We start from the raw sequence: 11,408 nt of genomic DNA on the forward strand, positions 1-11,408 counted from the left end.
GTGAAAATATATGTAGTTAATTATGTTAGAAGGTAACACAGTTTGCCATGATCAAGAATTGGCGTTTGCATACACGGTAAGCACAGGCTGTTGCAATGAAGACAGTGAGCAATTGCTGGGGAATATATGTGTGTGTGTGTGTGTATACACACACCGGACTAGTGTGTGTGTGTGTGTGTGCGTGTGTGTGTGTGTGTGTATATATACATACATATATATCTATCTATATATATATATATATATATATATATATATATATATATATATATATATATATATATATGCACACACACACGTTTATCACCCAAAAATATAATATGCACACACACACACACACATCCTATCTCTCCCTCTCTCCCTCTCTCTCTCTCTCTCTCTCTCTCTATATATATATATATATATATATATATATATATATATATATATATATATATATATATATATATATATATATATATATATATATACAAAACAACATCTCTTTTCCTCACGGCAAAGGAGATCAAAGGACACAGCAGGAATTTGCAGAGGTGTGCTTTTATTTGGAATCTTGCACGACCGGTTTCAGCGCTTGCCTTCATCAAATGCCCCTTCCAAATTGCGTGCTGCCCCATTACATGATATTCAGTGGGCCCCTCCTCCTTGTGGTTTAGGAGCCTCACCTGCTTCCAATTCGGAATGTTGCGCCATTTCTCGGGGACTACCAGTCCCACAGTGCAGCATTCAGACTGATTGGTGCTCAGGGAAACCGCAGCGTTGTAACAGCAATGTCCTCCTCTGTTCCCATTCTTTCTGCCTCAACCTTTCAGGCGCACCAAATTGGAGACGAAATGTTCGTAAAAACGTCTCTCCCAGCAGTCTGGGTCCGCAGTACCACCGCAGCTTTTGGACGTCTGGTAAGTGATTGAGGCGGGGTCACGGTTCAAAGTCCAATACCTTGGCTACCTTCAATTTTGCCTATGTTACCGTGTCCGCTTGTACGAAAGGGTCCTTTGTGCGTCCACAGGCAGGGCGCTTTATATTCAAAACAACATCTCTTTTCCTCACGGCAAAGGAGATCAAAGGACACAGCAGGAATTTGCAGAGGTGTGCTTTTATTTGGAATCTTGCACGACCGGTTTCAGCGCTTGCCTTCATCAAATGCCCCTTCCAAATTGCGTGCTGCCCCATTACATGATATTCAGTGGGCCCCTCCTCCTTGTGGTTTAGGAGCCTCACCTGCTTCCAATTCGGACTGTTGCGCCATTTCTCGGGGACTACCAGTCCCACAGTGCAGCATTCAGACTGATTGGTGCTCAGGGAAACCGCAGCGTTGTAACAGCAATGTCCTCCTCTGTTCCCATTCTTTCTGCCTCAACCTTTCAGGCGCACCAAATTGGAGACGAAATGTTCGTAAAAACGTCTCTCCCAGCAGTCTGGGTCCGCAGTACCACCGCAGCTTTTGGACGTCTGGTAAGTGATTGAGGCGGGTCACGGTTCAAAGTCCAATACCTTGGCTACCTTCAATTTTGCCTATGTTACTGTGTCCGCTTGTACGAAAGGGTCCTTTGTGCGTCCACAGGCAGGGCGCTCTATATTCAAAACAACATCTCTTTTCCTCACGGCAAAGGAGATCAAAGGACACAGCAGGAATTTGCAGAGGTGTGCTTTTATTTGGAATCTTGCACGACCGGTTTCAGCGCTTGCCTTCATCAAATGCCCCTTCCAAATTGCGTGCTGCCCCATTACATGATATTCAGTGGGCCCCTCCTCCTTGTGGTTTAGGAGCCTCACCTGCTTCCAATTCGGACTGTTGCGCCATTTCTCGGGGACTACCAGTCCCACAGTGCAGCATTCAGACTGATTGGTGCTCAGGGAAACCGCAGCGTTGTAACAGCAATGTCCTCCTCTGTTCCCATTCTTTCTGCCTCAACCTTTCAGGCGCACCAAATTGGAGACGAAATGTTCGTAAAAACGTCTCTCCCAGCAGTCTGGGTCCGCAGTACCACCGCAGCTTTTGGACGTCTGGTAAGTGATTGAGGCGGGTCACGGTTCAAAGTCCAATACCTTGGCTACCTTCAATTTTGCCTATGTTACCGTGTCCGCTTGTACGAAAGGGTCCTTTGTGCGTCCACAGGCAGGGCGCTCTATATTCAAAACAACATCTCTTTTCCTCACGGCAAAGGAGATCAAAGGACACAGCAGGAATTTGCAGAGGTGTGCTTTTATTTGGAATCTTGCACGACCGGTTTCAGCGCTTGCCTTCATCAAATGCCCCTTCCAAATTGCGTGCTGCCCCATTACATGATATTCAGTGGGCCCCTCCTCCTTGTGGTTTAAGAGCCTCACCTGCTTCCAATTCGGACTGTTGCGCCATTTCTCGGGGACTACCAGTCCCACAGTGCAGCATTCAGACTGATTGGTGCTCAGGGAAACCGCAGCGTTGTAACAGCAATGTCCTCCTCTGTTCCCATTCTTTCTGCCTCAACCTTTCAGGCGCACCAAATTGGAGACGAAATGTTCGTAAAAACGTCTATATATATATATATATATATATATATATATATATATATATATATATATATATACCTAATGACGACCACCAAACCACTCTGCTAAGCTTTACTATTGTCAGGGCTACCAGGATTATGTGCCATGGAGGACCAAATTCTAAATTGTGTGGCAAGTTTATTTTATTTATGCAGAAAAAAGCAGCACATTGTCTTATTTTCGAGGGACATTTACAAACCACTCGGGCTTCGGTGTCATGGATAATGTCGTCTCTAAAGCTCCTTGAGTGCAATATTGGATCATATTACATGCATAACACTGCACTTCAACTGTTAAATGCACCTTTTGCCAAGTTAGCCCTCTTCCACTAAGAATAACCACTATACAGCGTGTTTTCTTCTGGGATTATACCTGAGTTATCATAAAACTAAATAAATAAATAGATACATAAATACACGGTCAAAGAAATGTAAGTTCACCAGAAGTAAAGTTTCTTTCTGCCTGTCAGAAAATTTTGTTGGAGTTCAGAGGACAGGCTTGCAGAAAAACTAGGGGTATTACACCCCAACAGGCCCGGCTCCAGGAATTTATATTTGGGTGGGCCAAGGGTGCATTTGGTGGGCCACTGCGGGCTCGATTTGTCGCATATATGTCTGGGCAGGCCTGCTTCAGAGCCCGCCTTTATCACTCCTTAGTCTTAAAAGGCCCAGTAAGACGCACTATTTTCCAAATCTCTTTCTAAATATGACCACTCTCAAAAAGTGTTTTTTCCATGTAATGTTCCTTTGATGGGAATAGGCGGTTTCTAAGGTGGGAGTATCAGGCAAGTCTTTATCAAAAGGAGGGAGGATGATCAATAGATCAATGGACACTAGTTACCACTTTTAAGAGTGGAAGGTCCAGTTACAGCATGTGTCCGTGATTAGTATTCAACAAAGGAGGTGCTGAACTGTTCCTACAACAAGTGGGAAGTTAAAGAAAGGACTAAGAAAAGGCTGGCGTGACCAGAGGTGTAAATATAACACCTTTGGGCATCCATTTTGTTTGATGTATTTGCCTCACACACCCCGAAGGATGTCATGCTTCATCATCGGCGGTTGCTCCTCGTCGGGGGGGCGGTGCAATCCCCGACGGGCACACCTCAAAGAGGGGCACTTTAGCGGAGATCTTTTGTATCCAACTGCCCTATGGTGAAGTGTGGGTGTGTGGGCGGGAAGGCAAGTGAGCCTGGTGTGATAGTTAAAATGCAGCAAGGGGTGCCGGAAACTATTTTATTCTGGTGGTCCCCCTACTACAATTAAAATCGTGAAAAACAAGCTCGCTTGGTGTCACCTCGTTAGGTAGAGTGACCCTTGTCGAGCTAAGAAAAACAACAAATGGTCAACATGTTTCTCGCAATTGGGTAAATCTCCTGCGATTCATCAGGACCTTAAAAAGTGAAAACTATAAATTAAAGAAACTCAAAAACATGCCAGTGTCATGTATGTGGTGTGGGTATATTTTACCTCTGTGGAAAGTCCTATGCCTAAGGGTTAAGGGCTAAGAGCCACATGAGTGGTCGGCGGGTCAGTACATCGGGGTTAAGCCTTCAGATTTAGCTCAATCAGCCCGTGTCCGCGTGGGATCACCTACCCATCTCCGCCGAGCTCGGATACCCATCTATCCGAGCTCGGCGGAGATGGGTAGGTGATCCCACGCGGACAAGGGTCACTCTACCTAACGAGGTGACACCAAGCGAGCTTGTTTTTCACGATTTTAATTGTAGTAGGGGGACCACCAGAATAAAATAGTTTCCGGCACCCCTTGCTGCATTTTAACTATCACACCAGGCTCACTTGCCTTCCCGCCCATACACCCACACTTCACCATAGGGCAGTTGGATACAAAAGATCTCCGCTAAAGTGCCCCTCTTTGAGGTGTGCCCGTCGGGGATTGCACCGCCCCCCCGACGAGGAGCAACCGCCGATGATGAAGCATGACATCCTTCGGGGTGTGTGAGGCAAATACATCCAACAAAATGGATGCCCAAAGGTGTTATATTTACACCTCTGGTCACGCCAGCCTTTTCTTAGTCCTTTCTTTAGTATCAGGCAAGTGACACTTCTCGGGCTCCCTCCGTGCGAGCCTTCATGGAGAATCCCTCTTCATTACTACATCAACCTGACCCCGGACTCTGCCATGCACTCCCTTACAGGTTTGATTATCCACTACTCCACTCCAGTGCACCTTATCTCATAGCTAACCTTGGGCCCCAGCCCCATATCAGGCACCAGTGGGCCCCACTTTCATTTTTCCTGGTAAAAACACTAGTAAAATCACCTTTAAACTTAAATATTGAATGTAACAGTAAATATAATTAGTACGCACTTTTAAGTATGTTCCACAGTAGCCCTTATGTCCCGACTGCTAAATAAATAAACAACAACAGAAAGGCCATGACAGGGCTGGCTTTAGTGCTGATGCAAAAGTCTTTTTTGGTGCCACATCAATTACCTCTTTCTCCGTAAATACCTTTACAACCACCTTTCAACAGTGCCCCTCATCTCTCCGTAGCCCCTCCATTGACCTCCTTCTCAAACTCCCTCACTGCCACCCTCTAACAAAGCCCCTCATCTCTCCGTAGCTCCTCCCCCTCATGACCTCCTCCTCAGACTCCTTCACTACCACCCTCCTCCAGTGCCCCTCATCTCTCCGTAGCCCCTGCCCCTCATGACCTCCTCCTCAGACTCCTTCACTACCATCCTCCTCCAGTGCCCCTCATCTCTCCGTAGCCCCTCCCCCTCATGACCTCCTCCTCAGACTCCTTCACTACCATCCTCCTCCAGTGCCCCTCATCTCTCCGTAGCCCCTCCCCCTCATGACCTCCTCCTCAGACTCCTTCACTACCACCCTCCTCCAGTGCCCCTCATCTCTCCGTAGCCCCTCCCCCTTATGACCTCCTCCTCAGACTCCTTCACTACCACCCTCCTACAGCGCCACTCATCTCTCCGTAGCCCCTCCCTCAAATGCATTTCATTTGTTGTATAGCGCTACTCATATCAGTGTAGGGTGTCACAGTACTTTACATCACGCACACATTATACAGAGACAATCAATCATGCGTGTATGTAAATCAGTCTGCAGGGAATGTCACATAAGCCATTGAGGATTACAAGGTGCAGGAATCACGTCATCCATACTGGTGGGCAGTATATTTTAAGAGGGTTTGGTCTGGGAAAGCACAACTGTAGGATTTAAAGAGTATTCCATGAGGGTCAGCTTGATTGATAAAAATGTATATCTGCCCAAAAATACTAATTTTAGCAACATTAGAATAATGAAAGACTGAGGAAGTTCTAACTATATCACAAAACAAAAAAAGCAAAGTCCTAACTCTACCGTTCATGTTTATATGCAGCTCTTTGGTGACAGTTCATTGGTCACTGTTTTATGTGAGGGTTGTAACTTCTGAACTGCAAGTAACACAAGGATCTCTGTGAAAAAGGCAGTAACCCACTGAGCTTCCACATAAAATACAGTTCATCTGCATTTAAAAACGACTAACAGACAAATGATTGCTCTCCAGCAGGATCATTAATCACCAGGGTTATCTGGGCATTTTCTATTGTCTTATTGTTGTCCTGCGTCAGCCATGATAATGATAAAAACTGTTCAAATTAAGCACACACTGACTTTATTTATTAACTGTACAATGAATTAAAATAATTAAAGTAAAAAACATAAAAGCAAACAGCTAAAAAATAACCACTGTAAAAAATATGAAGGCATCTAATAAAGTGTAGGTACTGTGCCACGAAGTATGTGTCCTGCTGGGCCTGTGCAGATTTAAAAAAGAAAAACAAATAGTAACACATTCTCTTACCTACTCCATAAAACAAACTTTGTGTCACAGACTGATCTGATAAGCAGCTGCAGGGGTCAGGAAAGGTGAATAGGAATAAATAAACTTTTCTCCTGCACGCATAGAAAATGAAATATCTACACAGCAGAACAGTAGGCAAAGGTGACCGTTGTCCTTTCGCCAGTGGAGATGAAGGGGTGAAAAAATAAACAAAGCCTTGTTAACATTTCAATTGTCTTTTAAAGACCTGTAAAGTACTCGGGTGCGGCTGCGATAATCTCAAGAACTGCCTGTGTGTGTGCTCGCCAGGGAAGCTATCTCAGCCCGGCGCACACACACACAGACAGCCCTTTGAGCCAAATGCCGTTGCGCGCATGCCTTCAAAGCCTCACTGTGAGGGCCAAGGCTTCTGTTTGGGTGGGCCAGGCTCATGTTTGGGTGGGCCTGGCCCACCCAGCCCACCCTCTAGAACCGGGCCTGCACCCCAAAAGGACTTGCGTCTGTTTCTAGTCGCCATAGGCACTCGCCCAAATGTGACAATGCCATTTAAAAAATAACCCCTACTCCCAAGTGGGAACATTCCTTATCTGCTGACGCTTTAACCCTGACCGCGAGGCTTTGCCATAGACCAGCAATTATCGGAGCTTTCCTGCTCAGTAATGCTGTACGGTAAGAGAGTTTTGACAAAGATGCAGCTCGTTTTCTGATGCTGTCTAGAAATATATTTCAGCAAACCAGTCTTACCTTGGATCTGCGTTATGTTACCCTGTGGCACGGGGACCCAGCCTGCGTGTGGGGAGTACAGACGTGCCCCACGTTACCTCAGCGCGCCGCGGCTGCCGTGCCCAGTGTGTGTACAGCCTGCGTGCAGGTGCAATGGGTCATTCGGTTGTCAGGGCGATGAAGGGCTGGGCCGACGGCGACAGCCGGCGAAGCCTGAATGATATGCTCGCACAGCACACCTGTAATTGACTCTGCTATGCGGCTGTTCAGCTCCACCCGCGTAATGGCCACATGTTCCTGGAGCGATGTCTCAATAAGTCTTTCTCAATGCCTTTGTCGACTGCACAGGCTGCGGTTACATACAGGTAACAAGGTGTTGGATGACAGTCTACGCGCCCTCTACGTTGTTATGCACATATATTGACTTGGACCTTTCACTGTGTTATCTCAAGCTAGTATTTCTACCTGATCAAGTAAGTTCAATGGCATTCGCGATGTTTTTACTGCTCATTCATGACGTAGTAGTTCGGCTTGTAGTGGAACTAGTTTGACGTGGTTTGGCTCGTGCTCATCCCACAGGTTGGAGTGCCCTGCCCCGGGGAGCAGGCACGCGCACTTCCGCATTGCGTGAAGCATCGTCTGAAAAAAAGGACGGGGGCCAGACTTTCCCTGAAAGTGTGATCTTTTGCCGCACCAACAGTTAAGTCATCTAAGCTCCTCCGAAATCTTGCTCTTTCCTCTAAAGTTGTTTTGCATGTTTCGCACCAACAGTATGCAGTTTTTCCTCTTTTATTTTGGCGGGGGGTGGGGGTTTGCGTAGGTTGGCATAGAGGCGGGGCCACGCTTCTCTCCATAGCTCAGAGAAGAGGCCGAGCGACAGGTTAGTTAGCGCATATCCAGACTGCTTTATTAAAGAGTTAATGCTTTTAGTGCCAGTGCTCATAGGCAATCGAGAGATGGCTTTCAATTGTAATCTTATATACACTTTACTAGAAGCCATTAGCCACGATAAGCACCCTTTTAACATCTTGGCCGGTTCTTTCAGTGCGTTGGCTCTGGCAATAGTTCATCAAGCCAGAGAGATAAACATCTTTTTGTTCCTTGTTCAACCGTTCCTTCATCTTGTTATTGTTATTGTTATTGTTAACTGGGACTTATATAGCGCCAAATCACCGTCAGGTCTGTAGGCGCTCAAGACAGATGGAGACAACAACAACTGAGTAGATACCAAAAAGGAAAACATGTTTAGCAGCAATATTTAAATGTTGCAGAAAGCTTCCCTAAACAGAAGAGTTTTTAAAGACTTCCTGAAGTACAAAAGATTTCCTTCTCTGCGAATAGGCTCCTGAGATCAGGATACAGGATGCACTGCCTTTTCCTACAGCCCAAGGCAGGTTTGGCTAAAACTAAGAAAGTGAAGGAACAGAGGAGCTAGGGCAGGAAAGAGCCGAGCCAAAGTGCAATGTGTGAGGGAGAGAGGAGGTCAACCAGAAGAAAAAGTGGCGAGCCAGGGAACGGGGAGGGGAACCTGACAGATGGGGCGCCAGCCAGCATAGAAGTAAAGTAAACCAAGAGATTGCACTCTAAGGAACAATACTTCAACGGCGGACTGTAGGTTCCACACCTGTGCCTGTTTCATCAATTTGGGAGTTCCGTGCAGCCATTAGTGATGCCTCTGTGTTCCAGATCCTGAACATGTACTTACGAATGGGCGTGCACCAGGCAAAAGAAGTCCAAGGCAATCTTGTAATATGTAAAGTCTTTATTTTGAATTGATTTTTTCAGATAGTAATGACAAACTTCAGCTCAACCAACGCGTTTTGTTTTCCTCTGAGAACTTGACCAGGGCTTAAGTTATGACTTAGCGAAATCTTGATGTCAGCAAGTGGATTGGTTTCCAAAGTGTGTGCTCCAGTGTGAAGTGCTGGGCACAAATGGGCTAAGCAGTGCCCAAAGCCAAGGGTAGTGGGTGAAGCAAAAATCAATTCAAAATAAAGAATTTACTTATTACAAGATTGCCTTGAACTTCTTTAGCCTGGTGCACGCCCACTCATAAATAAACCAAGAGACTGAATGACTGAACCAAGGATGAAAAGGGATGGAGAAGGGTTAGCCAGAAGGGAGAACGGGGAATGGAACTTGAGACTGGCAGTGAACCCTTGGGATGGAAGGTGAAGTAGAGGAGAAGGGTAGCTGAACCAGTGGAGAGAGGAGATGAAAACTGGAGAAATCATTCAGGATAGAGAGGATGTGAACAGTGGTAGCTGGAAAGCAGGGCAGGGGAGGGGACAGGCGAACCATGTCAGAGAACAGGCTTACCCAAGGACAGCAGTGATGAAACAGAGGAAAGAGTAGGCGGGCCAGTGGGCAGAGACGTTTGGAGAGGAGTGTGGACCCAGGAAGAGAGCATGTGAGCCAGTGTGTATATATAGCATATGGATCACGTGACAGCAGTGCCTCAAACCAGGGAAAGAGGAAGAGCTGGGGGGGGATCAATTAGTGGATCAGGCACATGTGAAGAGAACAAAGAAAGGGAAAAAGGTAACTCAGGGGCAGATAAGGCGAACAAAGGTCAGGCGGGACCACCGTGAATCAAGAGCGAGGGGAACTGAACCAGAGTAGATGGTAAGTGGACCAGTGTTGAGAAGAGTACTACTTAAATCAACCTCTGTACTTTCAAGATTTCGCTCCTTTGAATTGCTTGCACCTCATGTAATTTCTTGTCCAGTGCAAAACACTATGGGGCATATTACCAAGCAATAGCGATAATTATCGCTATTGCTAGGTTAGAGACAACATTTTACCGCTGAGCTGCGGCGATTTTTATCGCAGATAAACCTTGGTATTACCAAGGTTTATCGCAAATGCGATAAAAAACGGCCGCAATTCATGAATATCGCTGAAAAGTCAGCGATATTCATGCATTACTGAGCTAATGCTCTTAGCCATGTTATCCACCTCCCATTGGATAACATGGCTAAGAACTGCTCAGGGCAGGTGTTAGCTTTTGGAGATATTCGCGCTTAGCGCGAATATCTCCAAAAGTTGGTAATAGGAGATAGCGATGTTAGCGACTGTTTCCAGTCGCTAACATCTTGGCACGCCCACTTTGCATGTCATTAGTGATAAATATCACTGACATGCAAAGTGGGGCCCAAGATGGTCGCTATCTCCTACTAGCTGTCGCTAACTGGTGTTAGCGACAGCTAGGTAAAAGGGAGATATTTTATCTCCGCTTTCTTGGCTTTTAAAGCCAAAAGAGCGGAGATAAACCCCCTTGATAATATGCCCCTATATCTCTCCTAGGATTCAGATGCAGCATCTGATCAGTGTGAACATTCAACATTACTACTATCTGCTCACACCCCATCCCCTAATCTCTCCCATCTTCCACTCACATCCTGGGTACCACTGGCCCGTCTTTGTGAAAACGATTGTATGCTGTAATCCTATCACATTGTTTTGTCTTGTATGAACAAGCAGAAATCACTCCACTGTTTCAATATGGTACCAGTGTTTCCAGCACAACAAAAATGTACGTTACATGTACCCCTTGTTAACAGATGTAGCACTTCTGGGGGGACAGACAGCTAAGCAAACAAATGAATAGGAAGAGACAAATAAAAAAGGCAGTGGTAAACATGAAGAAAGTGGAAAAGAACTTAAGGAAGTGGTATATGAACTGTAGGGCAAGTAGATCAGGGAAAGGAAACATGAACCAGTGGAGAAAGGGTGGTTGCAGCTGTGATAGAGAATGGGCCTTAGGAGAGAATAGGTGAACCATAGGATAGGGGTTATCAGCCAAGGGAGAAGGGTAAACAGCAGAAAGGAGGGGTCCAACAAGGCTGCATGAGAGATGAATTAATTGAAAGTGAAATATAATCCAGATCAGGAGAGAAAGATGTGAGAAATGCAAAAGAGAACCTGAACTAGGGTAGACACCTATTGAACTAGGGGAGAAGTGAGGTATAGCTAAGCAGGTGAATGGTGAAGCATAGGAGAAGAGAGGTGTACTTGAGGAATGAAGAGCAGCACCAGGTTTTAGGGCTGTCGGACCAGAGAAGATTAGAAGGCGCTGGCTGTCAGGGGGTGTTAGACCTGGCATCTTTGGTGTGGTTTCCCCTATCTTTTTGCCTCTACCTCCTGTATTTTTGATGCTGTGCTGGATTTCGTTTTTGCTGGTTTAGATGCTTTGGACACTCTGCCACTGCTGATCAGTGCCAGAGTGTAAGTGCTCCCTGTGTAAATTGTTATTCTGATTGAATATACCTGTTTGGCATATTTGTATCACCATGAAGTCCCTAGTAAAGTGTACTGGGTGTGCCAGGGCTGGTGATGACAAATGCTCCTAGTG

The 11,408-nt window shown here is 46.0% G+C and overlaps 1 protein-coding gene across 4 annotated transcripts in view; it reads right to left on the bottom strand.

The window, feature by feature from the left end:
* The window catches only part of FAM3D (FAM3 metabolism regulating signaling molecule D), a 417,220-nt gene extending 409,732 nt beyond the window's left edge, over positions 1-7,488 (bottom strand). Inside the window, exon 1 of one of the 4 annotated variants that reach the window (XM_078661511.1) lies at positions 7,076-7,488. The gene's annotated coding sequence lies outside the window, so the exon portion shown is untranslated. The remainder of the gene's footprint in view (positions 1-7,075) is intronic. The other 3 variants (XM_078661513.1, XM_078661509.1, XM_078661510.1) reach the window with 3 other exon arrangements.
* Between the last annotated feature and the right edge of the window lie 3,920 nt (positions 7,489-11,408).

This window comes from Lissotriton helveticus, chromosome 9 (genome assembly GCF_964261635.1).
Source record: "Lissotriton helveticus chromosome 9, aLisHel1.1, whole genome shotgun sequence".
Lineage (NCBI taxonomy): Eukaryota > Metazoa > Chordata > Amphibia > Caudata > Salamandridae > Lissotriton > Lissotriton helveticus.